The sequence below is a fragment of the Prionailurus bengalensis genome, chromosome C1, assembly GCF_016509475.1.
Source record: "Prionailurus bengalensis isolate Pbe53 chromosome C1, Fcat_Pben_1.1_paternal_pri, whole genome shotgun sequence".
Lineage (NCBI taxonomy): Eukaryota > Metazoa > Chordata > Mammalia > Carnivora > Felidae > Prionailurus > Prionailurus bengalensis.
The window spans coordinates 125,892,754-125,912,732 of NC_057345.1; positions in this window are offsets into that span (position 1 = coordinate 125,892,754).

The following is a 19,979-nucleotide window of genomic DNA, read 5'->3' on the forward strand; positions in this document are numbered from 1 at the left end:
AACATAAGCAGCTGCTGTATGGGGGGTGGGGGGAGATTCTCCTCTATTGTGATCAGGGCCTGGGACCAAACATGACAGGAGAGAGAGAGAGAGACAGGAATACCCTGTGCTCCTGGAGAGGGTTGCATGCACAGAGCAGATAGCCTGAAGCCTGGGAAAAGGTGGAGAAAGAGATAGGGAGAGAGACACTGGATGAGTAATGGGGGAATTGGGAAAGTCATAGGGAGTAAAAGGAAGAAACAGAGAAAGATGGGGTTAGAGAGAAACAAAGAGGAAGTACAAGGAGGAAATTAGGGACCTGGTCCAGGTACGTGGACGGGGTGACATGGGCCAGGGGAGAGGGGATGTATAAAGTGGCTCTGAGTGCTGGGGCAGAAAAGGCTGGTATCATGGGCATCAGAGTTCCGTGACTCCAAGACTCCAACTTCTCAGGGGCCAAGCTCTGCAGAGGCCATTGCATTTGAGAAGATGGGTGTCCCTCATTTCTCCTGGAATTGTGGGGCTTAGCCCATGTTCTGTCATGGAGATAAATGTCTTGAGGGAGAATGTGCTGCTCTTCGGCAGGTAAACTTCAGAGCCTGCCCTGTGGGGAGGTGACCCTGAGCCATCTCCCTCACTGTCCCAGGCCAGGCCCTGCTGCAGTCCCACCCCCACCCCCAGCTGGCCTTCCTCATGTTCTGAACCCAGGCATCAGGCATTGTGTTGCCCCCAAGTCCTGCAGGCTGGACCTGGCAGAGGTGGACTGCTGATCTTGATAAAAAGTATTTGACAATAAGGTCCATATTCTCCCTCTGGAACTAGCAACGTGGATCAAGATAGTGGGTTGCTATCCTCCTGTCCACTGCCAATCTGAGGATGCCAGATGGTAGGTGAACCCTTCAAAACACCATAGTCTTCTCTTACATCAAATTCAAAGACATTTTCTTCCCCTAGCTTTTTAATTCTGAAGAGATGGCGACTAGTAATTGAAGGCATAATGGTCCTATAGGAAATTGACCTATATGACTGATGGACATTGTTTGATTCATCTATATCCCTAAAGCCCATTTCATTGAAAATATTAGCCAAGGATACTTACAGTAATTCATAACAGATGTATAGCTCCCTGTAAGTTGCATTCTGACCTTGTCATCTACGTGTCCATCAAAGACATTATTAGTGACTTTTCAGACAAGCTCTCAACATCAAGATGGTGATGTTAGAGAATCTGGTATAAATGGAATTTCATAGATTCTAAATAAGGAATGATTTTTTATTAGTTTTACTTATTTTTGAGAGGCAGAGAGAGACAGAGCATGAGTGAGGGAGGGGCAGAGAGAGAGGGTGACACAGAATCCAAAGCAGGCTCCAGGCTCTGAGCTGACAGCATGGAGCCCAATGCGGGGCCAGAACTCACGAACTGTGAGATCACACCCCGAGCTGAAGTCAGATGCTCACCCAACTGAGCCACCCAGGCGCCCCAGAATGATTTTTTAATGTTTATTTTTTTCTTTTTTCACGAGAGCCCGAGCTGGGGAGTGGGGAGAGAGAGGGAGACACCAAATCTGAGGCAGGCTCCAGGCTCTGAGCTGTCAGCACAGAGCGTGACGTGGGGCTCAAACTCATGGATTGCAAGTCCATGACCTGAGTCGAGGTTGGACACTTAACCGACTAAGCCACCCAGGCACCCCAGGAATGATTTTTTATTGGCAAAGAAGGAGAAACTAAAAATAGTGTAAAGGATGTCGATTTTTAATTGAAATATTGTTCACACATTTGTTGTATTAGTTTTAGGCATACATTGTATTATTCCATATGTCTATAAATTATGTTGTACCTAACCACAAGTGTAGCTATCATGTGAAAGCATGCAACATTATTATTACAGGATTGACTCTATTCCATTGGCTGTACCTTGTATCCCTGGGACTTATTCACTTCATAGCTGGAAGCCGGTATCTCTCTCTCAAAGGTGTCAATTCTTTATCTAACCTAAGTATTTTGGTGGTAAACACAATTACCTCTTGTTCAGTATGTGTAAATTGGCAGGCTGTTTTTCTGTGAACATTGCTTAAAGCATTACAAATGATGTCATTACATAAATAAATGTGGTTTCATTTTTCACTCACTAGAAAGAAGGAAAAGATTTCTTAGTTTCCCAGGCCCTGTCACCAAGACCCTTCCCAATGTGGAGAACAGGCTTAGTTGCCCAGAACACCTTCTATCCCTCAGCTGAGCGACCAGGGCCTCAACATTGCAAGAATTCCCATGGTGGCCAGCAGAGAGTGCTCGAGCACCACAAACTAGGAGGGGCCGGTTTCTCTGGGTGTGCGGTGATGGCCAGCAGAGGGCGCCCCATCAGCTTTTCTGACCCAGGGCACCTCAGAGCAGGAAGGGCTTCTGTCGCCCCCAGAGGACTCAGGGCCTCTGCCGCTGCCTCAGGACAGAGACCAGAGCTGCGTTTCCAGCAGGTTCTGAAACCCGACCCAGGGGAGACCTTGGGAGCCTTGCAGCAACTTGGTGTCTCCTGAGTCGCCAGAGAGAAGCTGCCTTGTTGCACTGAGTGTTGAGGAGGGGGCGCTGGGTGGCTTCCCTGAGTGCGCTGGTCGGTCAGCAGCACAGGCCCTTGCATTTTCTGGGCTGTTCCCGTGTTTCATTCCTCACTTTCCCAGACAGTATTTGAGCAAGACGTGTTTTACTAAAGGACCCGTGGATTGAGGGGTCTCATGACATCACATCATAGATGCCGTGGATGGTTTGTTCCAGATTCAGGCTTGTTTCCGGGGAGAAATCCTGACAGAAATTCAGAAGAACGGAGCTGCATTCAGTTAGGACGTGAAGACATGAAATGCCCGTTTGTCTCAGGACCTTCTAGAAGAATGAGCTGGTAGCCACTTTCCGAGTCCTGCTGGAACCAGAGACTGAGGTAAGGGCACAAAATCATACATGCTTTTAAAAAATTTCATGTTTTTTTTTTCACTAACCTAGTGAAGTGATTGGAAACTACAGAAAACCTGGTAGGTAGGTGTCATTCACCTTATGTTATTTTTTAATTTAAATTCCGGTTAGTAAAGATAGAGTGTAATATTAGTTTCAGGTGTACAACATAGAGCAACACTTACACACATCACCCGGTACTTACCCCAGGTGCATGTCTTAATCCTCATCACCTGTTTCACCCATCCCCCACCCCACTGTGGAAACCCTCAGTTTGTTTCCTAGTGAAGAGTCTGTTTGGGGCGCCTGGGTGGCTCAGTCAGTTAAGCGTCAGACTTCAGCTCAGGTCATGATCTCGCGGTCCGTGAGTTCGAGCCCCGCGTCAGGCTCTGGGCTGACGGCTCAGAGCCTGGAGCCTGCTTCAGATTCTGTGTCTCCCTCTCTCTCTGCCCCTCCCCCGTTCATGCTCTGTCTCTCTCTGTCTCAAAAATAAATAAACTTAAAAAAAAAAAGATGCTGAGGATTCAACTCAGTTAAAAAAAAAAGTCTGTTTGTCACTGTCTCCTTTCCCTCCCCCCCCCCCTTTGTTTTGTTTCATTTCCATGTGTTAGTGAAATCATCTGGTATTTGTCTTTCTCTGACAGGCTTATTTCACCCAGCATAACATTCTCTCGCTCCATCCACCTCATGGCAAATGACAAGATTTCATGTTTTTATGGCCAAATAATATTCCATTCCATATACTACATCTCAGTTTATTCATCAGTTGATGGAAACTTAGGCAGTTTCCATAACTTGGCTGTTGTAGAAAATGATGCTGTAAACATCAGGGTGCATGTATCCCTTTGAAGTATTATTTTTGTATTCTCTGTGTAAATACCTTGTAGTGAAATTGCTGGATCATAAGGTAGTTCTATTTTCAATTTTTTTAGGAATCTCCATGATGTTTTCCAGAGTGGCTGCACTACTTTGCATTCCTACCAATAGTGCAGGACGTTTCCTTTTTCCCCACATCCTTGGCAACACCTGCTGTTTCATCATCCATTGATTTGAGTCATTCTGACAGATGTGATGACTTATCTTATTGTACTTTTGAATTGTATTTCCCTGAAGATCAGTATTGTTGAGCATCTTTTCATGTGTCTCTTGGCTATCTGTATGTATTCTTTGGGAAAATATCTATTCGTGTCCTCTGCCCATTTTTAATTGGATTTCTCATTTTTGGGTGTGTTTAACTTTATATATTTTGGACACTAACCCTTTATCAGATGTCATTTGCAAATATCATCATGCTGTAGATTGTGTTTTAGTTTTGTTGATTATTTCTTTGGTGACAGAAGCTTTTTATTTTTACGAAGTCCCGTTATTTTTGCTTGTGTTTCCCTTACCTCAGGAGATAGATCTACAAAGATGTTTGTACAGCCAATGTCAAATAAGATACTGCCTGTGTTATCCTCTGGGACTATTATGGTTTCAGGTTTCCCACATAGGTCTTTATCCATGTTGGATTTATTTTTTGTGTATGTTGTAAGAAAGTGGTCTGTTGTTGTTTTGTTTTGTTTTGCAGGTTGCTGTCTAGTTTTTCCAAAACCATATATTGAGGAGACTTTAAGTGTATTTATTTATTTTTGAGAGAGAGACAGAGCATGCAGAAGAGGGGCAGAGAGAAATGGAGAGAGAGAATCCCATGCAGCCTCTACATTGTCAGTGCAGAGGCCTACACGGGTTTCAAACTGGTGAACCCTGAGATCATGACCTGAGCTGAATCCACGATTAGGTGCTTCAGTGACTGAGACACCCATGTGCCCCAAGACTATCTTTTTGTCCATTGGATATTCTTTCCTGCTTTGTTGAGGATTAATTGACCATATAGGTGTGAGTTCATTTCTGGGTTTCCATTCTATTGATCAATATGTCTGTGTGATTTTTTCTTTTTCTTTTGCCAGTACCATACTGTTCTAATCACTACAGCTTTATAATAATATAATCTAAAGTCTGGAATTGTGATGTCTCCAGCTTTTCTTCTTCAAGTTTGTTTTGGCTGTTTGGGGTCTTTTGTCGTTCCATACAAATTTTGGGATTACTTGTTCTAGTTCTGTGACAAATGTTTTGTTAGTGTGATAGGGATTTCATTACATGTGTAGATTGTTTTGAGGAGTGTAGACATTTTAACAGTATTTGTTCTTCCCATCCATGAACATGAAATGTATTTTCATTTGTGTCCTCTTCCATTTCTTTCATCAGTGTTTCATAGCCTTTAGAGTATAGGTCTTTCACCTCTTTGGTTAGGTTTCTTCCTGGTAGGTTGTGGTATTTGGTGCACCTGTCAATGGGATTGATTCCTTACTTTCTTTTAATTCATGATTCGTCTATAGAAACACAATCAATTTCTGTACATTGATTTCTGTATATTGTGACTTGTCGAATTCATATATCACTTCTAGCGATTTTTATGGGAATCTTTCATGTTTTCTATAGAGAGAATCATGTCAGTTACTAATAGCGAGAGTTCTACTTCTTCCTTGCTGATTTGGATGCCTCTTATTTCTTTTTGTTGTCTGATTGCTGTGGCTAGGAATTCCAGTACTGTGTGGAGTAACAGTGGTGAGAGGGGTCATCCCTGCCGTGTTCCTGACCTTAGAGGAAAAGCTTTCAGTTTTTTCCCCTTGAAGATGAGATTAGCTGTGGGTTTTTCATAGATGGCCTTTATTATGTGCAGGTATGTTGAGTCTCAATCTACTTTGCTGAGGATTTTTATCATGAATGAATGTGACATTTTGTCAAATGCTTTTCCTGCATCTGTTGAAAGCATATTGTTCTTATCCTTTCTTCTATTACTGTGGTGCATCATGTTGATTGATCTGTGAATGTGGAACCACCCTTGCAGCCCAGGAATATATCCCACTTGATTATGGTAAATGATTCTATTAATATATTGTTGACTTTAATTTGAATGTATTTTAATGAGAATTTTTACATACATAGTCATTGAGCTATTGGTCTGCAGTTTTATTTAAAATTTTTTTAAAATATATTTTTAAATGTTTATTCATTTACTTAGAGTACATAAAGGTGAGGGAGGGCAGAGGGATGGGAGAGAGAGATTCCTGAGCATGCTCCACACTGTCAGCACAGGGTCCAATGTGGGGCTTGGACCCAGGATAATGACCTAATCCAAAAATAAGAGTTGGACAGTCAACCGACTGAGCCACCCAGGCGCCCCTGCAGTTTTCAGTTTTAGTGGAGTCTTTATCTGGTTTGGTATCAGGGTAATGATGGCCTGATAGCATGAATTTGTAAGTTTTCCTTCTTTTTTATTTTTCGTAATAATTCGAGAAGAATAGATATTACCTCTTCTTTAAATGTTTGGTAGAATTCATCAGTGAAGCCAGCTGGCCCTGAACTCTTCTTGTGTTGGGGAGATATTTTTTTATTACTGATTCAATTTCTTTCTGGTTTCAGATTTTATGTATCTTCGTTTCAGTTTTGGTTTTCACTTTTATTTGTTTCAGTGTATTTTCTCGTTGATTTCCTGGTTGACCCATTCATTTAAGCATGTTGCTTAACCTCCCTTTATTTGTAGCCTTTCTTTCTTTCTTTCTTTCTTTCTTTCTTTCTTTCTTTCTTTCTTTCTTTCTTTCTTTCTTCCTTCCTTCCTTCCTTCCTTCCTTCCTTCCTTCCTTCCTTCCTTCCTTTCTTTCTTTCTTTCTTTCTTTTGTGGTTGACTTCAAGTTTCCTAGATTTGTGGTCAGAAAAGATGCCTGGTCTAATCTCTGTCTTTGGGTACCTGTTGAGGCCTGATTTGTGACCTAGAATGTGATTGATTCTGGAGAATGTCCCATGTGCACTTGAAAAGAATGTGCACTCTGTCATTTTAGTATGGAGTGTTCTGAATATATCTGTTAAGCCCATCTGGTCCAGTGTGTCATTCAAAGCCATTGTTTTCTTATTGATTTTCTGTTCAGAGGTTCTTTCCATTGATGTGAGTGATGTGTTAAAGTCCTCTACTATCCTTACATTATTAGAAATGAGTTCCGGGGTGCCTGGATGGCGCAGTCGGTTAAGCGTCCGACTTCAGCCAGGTCACGATCTCGCGGTCCGTGAGTTCGAGCCCCGCGTCAGGCTCTGGGCTGATGGCTCGGAGCCTGGAGCCTGTTTCCGATTCTGTGTCTCCCTCTCTCTCTCTCTGCCCCTCCCCCGTTCATGCTTTGTCTCTCTCTGTCCCAAAAATAAATAAAAAACGTTGAAAAAAAATTTAAAAAATAAAAAAATAAAAAAAAAGAAATGAGTTCCTTTATGTTGTTAATTGTTTTATATATTTGGTGATTGCCATGTTGGATGCATAAAAATTTACAATCGTTGGACCTTCTTGTTTGGTTGTCCCCTTTATTATGAGATCATGTCCATCTTCATCTCTTATTACAGCTTTATTTATTTTTTTTAATTTAAGTTTTAGTTGACATACAGTGCATTATTGGGTTCGGGAGCAGAATTCAGGGATTCATGAGGTACATACAACACCCAGTGCTCATCACAAGTGCCCTCCTTAATACCCATCTCCCACCCATCTCCCTCCATCAACCCTGTTTTTTCTCTATAATTAAGAGACTCATATGGTTTGTTACCACTCTTCTCTTTTCCTGCCCTCTTCCCGTGTTTTCATCTATTTTGTTTCTTAAATTCCACATGAGTGAAATAATATATTTTTCTTTCTCTGATTGACATATTTCACTTAGCATAATACATTCTAGCTCTATCCACACCACTGCAATTGGCAAGATTTCATTCTTTTTGATGGCTCAGTAATCCATTTTATGTATGTATATACATATATATGTATGTATGTGTATACATACACACACACACATACCCCGCACTTTCTTTTTTTTAAATTTTTTTTTTCACTGTTTATTTATTTTTGGGACAAAGACAGAGCATGAACGGGGGAGGGGCAGAGAGAGAGGGAGACACAGAATGAGAAACATGCTCCAGGCTCTGAGCCATCAGCCCAGAGCCTGACGCGGGGCTCGAACTCACGGACCGCGAGATCGTGACCTGGCTGAAGTCGGACACTTAACCGACTGCGCCACCCAGGCGCCCCATCCCGCACTTTCTTTATACCTTCATCAGTTGATGGATATTTGGGCTTTCTCCATAGTTTGGCTATTGTTGATAATGCTGGTATAAATATTGGGTGCATGTAATTTCACTATTAGGTATTTACCCAAAGGGTACAAAAATACAGTCTTGGTTTTAAAGTTTATTTTGCCTGATATAAGTATTGCTCCTGGCTTTCTTTTGACATTATTGGCATGAGAAATGTTTCTTCATTCCCTCAGTTTAAATCTGCAGGTGACTTTAGGTCCAAATAAGGCTTTGTACACAGCATCTAGATGGGTCTTGCTTTGTTTGTTTGTTTTTCTTTTTTTCTTTTGTCCATTCTGACACCCTACCCAATGTCTTTTGATTGGAGCATTTAGTCCATTTACATTCAGAGTAACTATTTATAGATATACACTTAATGCCATTTTATTAGTTATTTTGCCATTGTTTCTTGATGTTTTCTCTGATCTTTTGTTGTCTGTATCACTTTTGGTCTTTCATTTCCACTCAAAGAGTCCGATTTAAATATTCTTTTCTTTTGACTGGTATTACACTTATTTATTTATTTTTAATATTTCTTTTTTTTTTACTTTAAGCTCAAGTTAGTTATCTTATAGTGGAATACAGTTTCCAGAGAAGAATTTAGTGATCCATCAAGTACAAAAAATACCCAGTACTCATCCCAAGTACCCCACCCCCCCGGCCAGTGCCCGTCACCCATTTAACCCATTCCCCTATTCAGTAACCCTCCAGGAACCCTGAGTTTGTTCTCTGTATTTAAGAGTCTCTTATTGTTTGACTCCCTCTCTGTTTGTATCTTATTTTTGCTTTCCTTTCACTATGTTCATCAGTTTTATTTCTTAAATTCCACAGACAAGAGAAATCATATGATGTGTGTCTTTCTCTGACATACTTTGCTTAGTTAGCATAATAGAATCTGGTTCCATCCACGTTGTTGCAAATAGCAAGAGTTCATTCTTTTTGATTGCCAAGTAATATTCCACTGTATAAATATACCTCATCTTCTTTATCCATTCATCAATGGTCATTTGGGCTCTTTGCATAACTTAGCTATTTTTGATAATGCTGCTTTAAACATTAGAGTGCATGTGCCACTTCGAGTCAGCGTTTGTGTATCCTTTGGATAAATACCTGGTAGTGTAATTGCTGGGTCATTGTGTAGTTCTATTTTTAGCCTTTGTGATAAATCTCCATACTATTTTCCAGAGTGGCTACACCAGTTTGCATTCCCACCAGCATTGCAAAAGGGTTCCCTTTCTCTGCATCCTTGCCAACACCTTTTTTTTCCTGAGATGTTAATTTTAGCCATTCTGATAGGTGTGAGGGGATATCTCATTGTGGTTTTGATGATCTCATTGTGGCCAGTGATGACGAGTGAGGTTGAGCATTTTTTCATGTGTGACCAATCTGGATGTTATCTTTGTTAAAGTGTCTCTTCATGTCTTTTGCCCATTTCTTCACTGGATTATTTGGTTTTTGGGTGTTGAGTTTGATAAGTTCTTTCTAGATTTTGGATACTAACCCTTTATCTGATATGTCACTTGCAAATATCTTATCCCGTTCCATTCAGTTGCCTTTTAGTTTTGCTGATTGTGTCCTCTGCTGTGCAGAAGCTTTTTATCTTGAAGTCCCAATAGTTCATTTTTGTTTTTGTTTCCCTTGCTTCTGGAGACATGACAAGCAAGAAGTTGCTGCAGCCAGGATCAAAGAGGTAGGTTGCCTGTTTTCTCCTCTAGGATTTTGATGGTTTCCTGTCTTACATTAGATCTTTCATCCTTTTTGAGTGTGTGTGTGTGTGTGTGTGTGTGTGTGTGTGTGTGTGTATGGTTTCAGAACATGGTCCACGTTCATTCTTCTCACTGTCCAGTTTTCCCAGTACCACTTGCTGAAGAGACTCTTTTTTTCCATTGGATATTCTTTCCTGCTTTGTCAAAGATTAGTCGGCCATATGTTTGAGGGTCCACTTCTGGGTTCCCTATTCTGTTCCATTGATCCATGTGTCTGTTTTTGTGCCCATACCACACTGTCTTGATGATTGCAGCTTTGTAATACACCATGAAGTCCAGAATTGTGATGTCTCCAGCTTTGTTTTTCTTTTTCAACATTACTTTGGCTATTCAGGGTCTTTTCTGGTTCCATACAAATTTTAGGATTGTTTGTTCTAGCTCTGTGAAGATTGCTGGTGTTATTTTCATAGGGATTGCATTGAATGTGTTGATTGCTTTGGGTAGTATTGACATTTCATGAATATTTGTTCTTCCAATCCATGAGCATGGGATGTTTTTCCATTTCTTTGGATCTTCTTCACTTTCTTTCATAGATGTTCTGTTAATTTTTTTAATGTTTATTTTTGAGAGAGAGAGAGAGCATGCATGAGCAGGGGAGGGGCAGAGAGAGAGGGAGACACAGAACCTGAAACAGGCTCCAGGCTCCGAGCTGTCAGCACAAAGCCCGGCTCCGGGCTAGAACCCACAAACTGGGGGATCATGACCTGAGCCGAAGTTGGCGCTTAACCGACTGAGCCACCCAGGCGCCCCCCCTGTTTTTTTCAGTGTACTGTCTTTTACCTCTTTGGTTAGGTTTATCCCTAGGTATTTTATGGTTTTCAGTGCAACTGTAAATGAGATCAATTCCTTGATTTCTCTTTCTGCTGCCTCATTATTGGCGTATAGAAATGCAGTCAAATTCTTTATATTGATTTTATACCCTGAGGCTTTCCTGAATTTCTGTATGAGTCCTAGAGGTTTTTTGGTGGAGTCTTTTTGATTTTCCACGGAGAGTTCATGTCTGCAAGGAGGGAAAGTTTGACTCCTCCTTGCCAATGTGGACACCTTGTGTTTCTTTTTGTTGTTTGATTGCTGAGGCTAGGACTTCCAACAGTATGTTGAATAACAGTGGTGAAAGTGGACATCCCTGTCGTGTTCCTAACCTTAGGGGGAAAGCTCTCAGTTTTTCCCCATTGAAGATGATATTAGCTGTGGGACTTTCATATCTGGACATTATGATGTTGAGGCACAATCCTTCTATCCCTCCTTTCATGAGGGTTTTTTTCATCAAGAAAGGATGCTGTATTTTGTCAAATGCTTTTTCTGCATCTATTGAGAGGATCATGTGGTTCTTATCCTTTCTTTTATCAATGTGATGTATCACATCCGTTGATTTGCAGACACTGAATCAGTTGTGCATCCCAGGAATAAACCCCACCTCATTGTGGGGATTAATTCTTTTTATGTATTATTGGATCCAGTTTGCTAATTTTTGTTAAGAATTTTTGCATCCAGTTTCATCAGGGAAATTGGTCTGTAGTTTTCCTTTTTAGTGGGGTTTTTGTCCAGTTTGGACTCAAGGCCATGCTGGCTTCATAGAATGAGTTTGGAAGTGTTCCTTCCATTTCTCTGGCCATGACCTCATCTTGTTCTTTCATTTGGGATGCATTCCTCTTGTCTTGGCATTTTGGCTGAGTATTTGCCTTCTCTGTGTTACAAAAGCTCATTATGTTACCTGCCTGTGAGATGAATGGCTTTATGAAGAGGAGGTCATCTAGTGTCCAGGGCCTGGCGGCAGCCAGTGTAGGAATTGCCTTGTTTCCAGCAGGTGGCTCTGTGTGTACAGTGGGGGGCAGGGGAGGGAAATGGCACCACCCAGCTCCTCTGTCCCAGCTCCTTTGTCCCCTCTTTGTGAACACTGTCTCTCAGGGATGCTCTCCAAGATGAGCATATAATCTCCCCACTGTGTGCACCAGCCATTGTACAGATCTCTGTTTCCATGCCATCTGCCTGCAAGTAGTTTGCTGCCTTCTCTCCAGAAGTAGGCCAGTGCCCTCAGGGCTGTATCCCAGCCATGCCTGCTAACCTTTGAAACTCCACATTCTTGGGGTGCCTGGATGGCTTAGTTAAGTGTCTGACTCTTGATCCTGGCTCAGATCATGACCTCATGGTTGTGGGGCTCTCTCTCTCCCTCTCTTCCTGCCCATCCCTTGCATGTGCTCTCTTTCTGTCTCTCTCAAAATAAATAAACTTAAAAAAAATTAGTGGTACGAAATACCTTATTTAGGCAAGATTGCTTCCCTGAGGGGAATGGCAGGGGTCTATCAGTTAAATTTCCAACACTGACTAGGAAATTCTTTGTTGACTGGTTAAAGGTTACATTCCTGCAGGAATGAAACTAGGTTTGGTGACATGGAACCTTAACATAAGTAACTCCATGATGGGCCTGTGATTTCTCTTAACATTCCAAACCCAAATTTTTACACATCCATTTTTTATTAGAAAGATAGCCCTAAATAATATTTTAGCCATCTACTGCCAGCCCGATTTTCATATCCTGTGAAACTGTGACCATTTCCTAATCATAGATGAAGATCAACTCTGTGGCTCTAAGATCATTGTGGGTCTAAGTTACTTTGATCTATGTTACTAAGATCTTTGTGAGTCTAAGTTACTGATGGACTTTTGAAATCTTTGACACAGGGACCACAGCCAGGTTGCTGAGCCATCACTTAGGCACAAAAGCACCCTTTCCAAGTCACCTCTCCCTGAAGCATTGCCTTTCCCTCTTGTACTTCTGGGTCTTACCCTTTGGCAAGTCACATATCCTCATGCAAACCTATCAAAGTGGCCCAGAGAAAGCTGCTTGCCTGTGACTGCCACTTCATGGTTACATCTTTTCCTTATGAAACCCCTTGAACTTCCTATCATTCTTCCAGTCTTTGAATATCTCTTTGATTTGGAAATATTTGATTCTGTTGTATTCCTGCTAAAAATATGCATGAAAATATTAAAGCAAGGATTCTTTAGAATAAGTGAGCCAGTCACAATGATTCATCTGGCCGTTTGTACATTTTTTTTTTTTAATGTTCAGGCATGATGTGAAGTACATCCTGTAAAATCTGGGTATCATTCATTATCTAGGATAACCACCTTTACAGAAAGCCATTCAATGACATGCTCATTCAAGATCAGAAAAAACACTTAATTTACATATCACATAATACAGTGGTATATACATATGTTATTACCTTAAAATATGTAAAGTAGATGTTTCTATGAATTGTATCTCATTGTGCATTCGGTTTTCCGTAACATGAATGCTATTACTTAAATTAAACAATAGTAAAAACAACAAGAATAGGTGACTGTCAATCACTAGCAACTAATACTAGAACTAGTTATATAATATTATGTGTTGAAAAAGTAGAACCATGATTACTAATAATCTTTTCATTCATGATGGGTTTCTACTTACAAAAAAAAATGGGAAGATAGTACTGAGATCTCCACATACATCAGTTTTCTGAATATTGATGTTATGAGTTGGTACATTATCACAATCAATATCCCGAAGAGATATGGTATTATTAACTAAAGTTTATATGTTTACTCAGATTTCTTTGGTTTTAACCTCTTCTGTTCTAGACTCATCCCAGCTGGCACATTACATTCAATCATCCTGTCTCCTTAGGCTCCACCTGGTTAGGACTATTTTTAGATTTTCCATATTTTTCATAATCTGCAAAGTTTTGAGGGTACATCTGTAGAATGTATTTTGTAGAATGATCCTTGGTTGGGATATGTCTAACGTTTGTTCATATGCTTAGGCCAGAGTTAATGTGTTTTGGAGCAGAAGATCCAGAGGCATCATGTCATCCATAATTATCACTTCACATAAAGGATGTTTACTCTGAAGACTGGGGTCTTTTGTGGTTCCATACAAATTTTAGGGCTGTTCTAGTTCTGTGAAAAATGCTGTTGGTATTTTGATGGAGATTGCATTAATTGTGTCAATTGCTTTGGGAAGTATAGACATTTTCACAGTATTTCTACTTCCAATCCATGAGCATGGAATGTCCTTCCATTTCTTTGTGTCATCTTGAATTTCTTTCATCAGTGTTTTATAGTTTTCAGAGTATAGGTCACTCACCACTTTGGTCAGATTTATTCATAGATATCTTATTTGGTGTGCAACTGTAAATGGGACGGTTTTCTTAATTTCTTTCTACTGCTTCATTGTTGTTGTCTAGAAATGCGACAGATTTCTGTATGATTTTGTATCCTGTGACATTGCTGAATTCATTTATCAGTTCTAGCAGTTATTGGGTGGACTCTTTAGGGTTTTCTATATATACTGTCATGTAATCTGCAAAATATGAAAGTTTCACTTCTTCCAGATTTGGATTTGTTATGTTTTGTCTGATTGCTCTGGCTTGGACTTTCAGTACTATGTTTATTAAAAGTGGTGAGAGTAAATATCCTTGTCTTCTTCCTGACCTTAGAGGAAAAGTTCTCAGATTTTCCCCACTAAGGATTATGCTAACTGCGGGGTTTTCACAGATAACCTTCATTATATTGATGTATGTTCCCTATAAACCTACTTTAGGGGGTTATAATTATGAATGGATGTTGTCCTTTGTCAAATGCTTTTTTCTGCATGTATTGATATGACTGTGGGTTTTTTTTTTTTTGAAACATTCATTTTTGAAACACAGAGACAGAAGGTGAGTGGGGTAGGGGCAGAGAGAGAGGGAGACACAGAATTTGAAGCAGGCTCCAGGCTCTGAGTTGTCAGCAGAGAGCCCAATGAAAGGCTTGAGTCATGAACCATATGGTCATGACTTGAGCCAAGGTTGGACGCTTGAAGGAATGAGCCACCCAGGAGCCCCGATCATATGGTTCTTACCCTTTTTCCCAGTGATGTAATGCATTACAGTGATTGATTTGTGAATATGTAACCACCTTGCAGCTTTGGAACAAATCACTTAATTGTGGTGAATGATTTTTTTAAGGTATTTTTCAATTTGGTTGGTAGTATTTGATTGAGAATTTTTTGCATCCATGTTCATCAGGGATATAGGCCTGGGGTTCTCTTTTTTAGTGGACTCTTCATCTGGTTTTGGTATCAGGGTAATGCTGGCCTCATAGAATGAATTTGGAAGTTTTCCATCATTTTTCATATTTTGGAATAGCTTAAGAATATGAGGTCTTAACCCTGTTTTAACTGTTTGGTGGAATTTACTTGTGAAGTCATCTTGTCCTAGACTTTTGATTGTTGAGAGTTTTTTGATTACTGACTCAATTTGTTTGCTGGCTATTGTTCTGTTCATGTTTTCTTTCTTTCTGTTTCAGTTTATGCAACTTATATGTTTCTAGGAATTTTTCTGTTTCTTGTAAATCGTCCAAATTTTTGACTTACAAGTTTTCATAATACTATCTTATGATTCTTTGTATTTCTGAGGTGTTGGTTGTGATTTCTCCTAATTTGTGATTTTGAGTCCTTTCTCTTTTTTTTCTATCTGATACAAGCATTGCTACCCTGGCTTTCTTTTGACATTCATTTACGTGATGTTTCTCGACATCCTCGGATTTTCATTCTGTAGGTGGCTTGAGGTCTAAAATGGGTCACTTGTAGACAGCATATAAATCTGTTTTGTTTTTTCATCCATTTTTACACCCTGTGTCTTTTTATTGGAGCATTCATTCCATTTACCTTCAAAGGAATTATTGATTTGTATGTATGTATTGCCATTTTATTACCTGTTTTGTTGTGGTGTCTAATGATTTTCTCGATCCTTTCTTGTCTTTGTCTCTTTCATGTTTTGCTGATATACTTTAGTGATATATTTTGATTTCTTTCTCCTTATTCTTTGCATATTTATAAGTGGTTTTTGATATATGGTGACCATTAGGTTTTTACAGAATTTCTTTGCTTTTAGCTATTTGTATTAAGTTGATGGTCATTTACCTTTGAACCCATTATTTTCTCCTCCTTATGTTTTGGTACATGTTATTATATTTTATATCCATTTTTGTGAGTTCCTCAATTGATTTTTTACAGAAATATTCATTTCTACTGGATTTGTGTTTTCTACCTCTCTATTGTCACTTTTGGTCTCTCCTTTCCACTCAAAGAGTGCCTCTTAGTATTTCTTGCTGGACTGATTTAGTGGTGCAAACTCCTTTAGTTTTTGTTTGGGAAGCTCTATGTCTCCCTTCTATTCTGAATGACAGCCTTAATGGATAGAGTATTCTTGGCTGCTGATTTTTCCATTCAGCATTTTGAATATGTCATGTCACTTCCTTCTGGCTTGCCAAGATTCTGTTGACAAATCTGTAGCTGTCCTTTGGTGGCTGGGGGCTATGTACCAGGGCAACCAGGGGCTCAAGGCTGTGCACAGAGTATGTCAGTGGCTGGGAACATGTGGCTGGGTGAGACAGATGAGGGTAGCTGGGGGTGTACAGCTGGGTGCGGTGCAGATGGGCACAGTGTGCAGTGGCAGCTTTGCCTGCAGCTGGCTAGACAGGGTGTCCATGCAGTTTTAACAAAGTTTGCCCTGAGGCCAGCAGGCTTGGAGTGGGTGAGTACCCCAGAGAACTCTTGGGACTGGCACACAGCTAGCACATTAGGTAGCAAGTGTCTTTGCAGGTCCACTCCCTGGTAGGTGCCTCTGTGCTTAATCTGGGGGTGGGGGAGAAAAATGGTGACTGTGAGCTCCCTCATTGTTGGAAAAGTCCCCCAACCACCCAGAAGTCAGCATGAACAGATCTGTCTCCTGTTGCCTTGGCATTGTGTAAAATGCCATGTTTACATTGCCTCTCTACACAGGTAGGGACCTGATTATCTCTCATCCTCCTGGATCACCCAGTGCTGGGTCAACTGACCTCCAAAGCTCCAGGATCCAAATTCAAGGGAATTCAGCCCCTCTGGTTTTAAAGCCAAATGTTCTGGGGATTAGTCTTCCCGGTGTGAGCTCCCTGGTGTGAGGGCTCACTTTCTCTGCCCTTCCTGCAGGCAGCCGCCCTCCACCTTTCTGACCTTCACCTTTCAGATACAGCTTCTATTTAGTTGTGGAGTTTGTTCTGCCACTCTTTGGATCGCTCTGTGGTTTATGGACTTGGATGTGGATGTTATGTGTTGAAAACATGGGACAGGATGAGCTCAGGGTCCTCCTAACTCTGCTATTATTAATTTTTTAAATGTCTTCATCTTTTGGATTGTTGAGATATGGTCAGACAGACTCCTATCACCCATGCACTTCAGGATTAGAAAGGAACTTTCCAACATTTTCTTCAGTATTTTATGTTTAAAACTCTCTTTAATGAGGTGCAATTTACATATAACAAATAGCCTCAAGTTAAAGGGTATAATTTGATGAGACTTGATCTCATGGGTATAGCACCATGAAGTCATATGGTTTCTCTCTAAACCTTACATCACGATCCCTTTGTGTCTAGTACTAATGTTGCTTTTGAAGTAAGGACTACATTTTTTTTTTTACACGTTTTCGGATATTTCCCAGGTGTCTGAATGCCTGCACTGGGGTACTTCCTTTTCTGATAGACTGTATTCCCATAAGTATTGCAGTGGGTCTACCTTTGGACTTTATCCTGTGTTGTATCTTTCAGTCTGTTCACTTAATTTTGTTGCAGTACTTTAATGTTGAGGGATTCATAATTGGATTGATTTTCACTAAATGGTATGAGCTGCAGTTCCAATTATGACAGAAAGCACGGGCTTCCTGTGTTAGGTACTCAAGAGCAAGGCAGATACCCTGGGCACTTGAGCTGAGAATGTCACTCTTTCTTTTTGCCAGCCCTCTTCCCTACCCTTGGAGACAAGAATCTCCTTTTGTTCACACAGAAATGTAGGTGAAGTCAGCAGAGAAAGGTCCCTTCTCTTCTCTTCCTTTGTCTCTCAAACTCCCTGTCACTACCTTCTGCCTGTCCCTTTCTCTGACTCAATCTCCCAGGTCCACTGCTCCACTCCAGCCATGATCAGGGTGTCTGCTAGCTGCTGGCCTCTGCTCTGGCCACCCCTCAGTGAGGAAACTGAAGGAGGATTCTGTAGTTCACGGGTCTGATCAAGAAATCTCTGCTTCTCAGAGACCTCCTACACATGGTGCTGTCTGTGGAGACCTGGCATCCTGGGCGAGGGTCTGACTCCATGTGTGGCCTCCTCACTCCTCTCCCACAGTCACTGCTGGTCCCTCATCCTTCCCCACCATTAGAACTCAGCCATTTCCTAGGGACAGATACCTGTCTATCTGACCCAAGGCACCAGGGAGTCAGTGAATATTTCTAAAACAAGCACCCCATAAATCTAGATATAGGAAGTTACCATCACCCCGGAAAACTCCCTCGGGCTTCTCTCTTCCATCACCACCATTTCTGCCAGTTTGTTACCTGTGTGTACAGGAACCCCACTGTGTACACTCAATGGGGAGTGAGGGTAGATGGTCCTAGAAGCAGACGCTGACACAGAGAGAGAACGATCAAAGGTGTATTAGGGGAGAGTAGGAAAGACAAAGTGGAGGGGACAGGATGGCCAGGGAAAGCATTCTGGCAGATCCGACACCTTCTTAAATATATATATATATATATATATATATATATATATATATATATATATAATCACCATAGTCTGTCACTGCGCACAGTCCTCTTCAAATTTCAAAACAGTTGTCCTATAAGGCAAAGAGATTTTGGTTTATTTCCCTCTGATCTTATGTTTTCCTATATGCATTCTGTCTTCTGTAGTTTATCTGTGGCTGTGGCCATAGATGAACACTTTAGTGTGTGGCTGCATCTGTGAGTCTATATGTAATGGAAAATGATTGTCTTCAGATGTAGATCTCTGAAGGTACACATTCTCATAATTATCTTTTCTTTCTTTGTCTGGTAGGGCCTGAATTTTAATAGAAAAATGAGGGACCCTGTCTTACTGTTTAAAACAGTGATTCCCAATCCCTGGGCTGAGTTGTTAATGGTCTTAGTTTAATGAACTCCTGTGACCATCTTTTTTGGATGATCATTGTGTGGAGATATCTTAATTGAAACTGTGAGAAGGGTGAGTGGACACTTCCCAGAGATTTTGCAGATGCTTTATGTATTTAATGTCTTCTTATAATGTTCTTAGAAACAAATATTACCCCTGTTTTCACCGATAACACAGCTGAGGCTCCGTGTAGGTCCCACTGAGAACTGGTATTAGGGCTGAGACAGCAGGAACACAGGCAGAGCCTCAGGATATTGTGAGAGAAGTTTGGGGAGATGCAAAGCTGTAGTCAGGGTGATGACAGGGGTCCAGTGTGGGTGGCTTCTGGCCAACCCTAGATTGTAGGTTGACCCACTAAGTGGGTCTGAGTCAGACTTAGGCTGAAGGCCAATGTAGGCACTGAGCTGATCTAGATCCTGTCTCCACTTTTAGTCTCACTGAGGGATATGAACTTTGGCATGCAAGCATTTCCATAAGACCAAGTTAAATTCCCCATATATCCAGGGCATTTTCTCCCCCACAAATTTCCAGAACCTTCAGGAAAACCCAGGGAGACAACAATCCTTTTAGATGATTACCTACATGCACTTTGGCAACACACTGACATTTTGGAGATGAACACTGCATTGTGCACTGAGAGTGATCCCACTTAGCAGCTCTGTGTGGACTTCACACTCCCTGCTCAGGCTGTGGCCAGGAATGATCTCCAACTGCATCTCACTGATCCCAACACCCTCCCCTCTGCACCTCCTCAAACTCTGTGTACCGTCCTCAACTTCCCTTCTATTCCTGTGTGGTTCAAGTTTCCCCCATTTCTGCACCGGATCCTTCACTGGTGTTTCCATTATGGTTATCACAAGGTCTGTGTCATTTAATGCATGTCCCTCTTTCACACAGGACACCTGATGCTCTAAAAGTTAGGGGTGAGCCTCATTCTTCACAGAACCCAAAACATTGTGTCTCCAAAATACACAACAGTACTGCTGATATGTCTGCTTTTGTGTAAAAAAAATCCTCTTTCATTTTGACAAGAGAAACCTATAGCTCACTGTATTACAGGGAAGTGACACTGCCCACTGTATGTATGTCCTGAGAAACTTGAGATATGCTACCGTGTCCTCAGGCAGGTTGCAGTTGGATTGCCAAAACTCACAACCATCTCGACATCATTC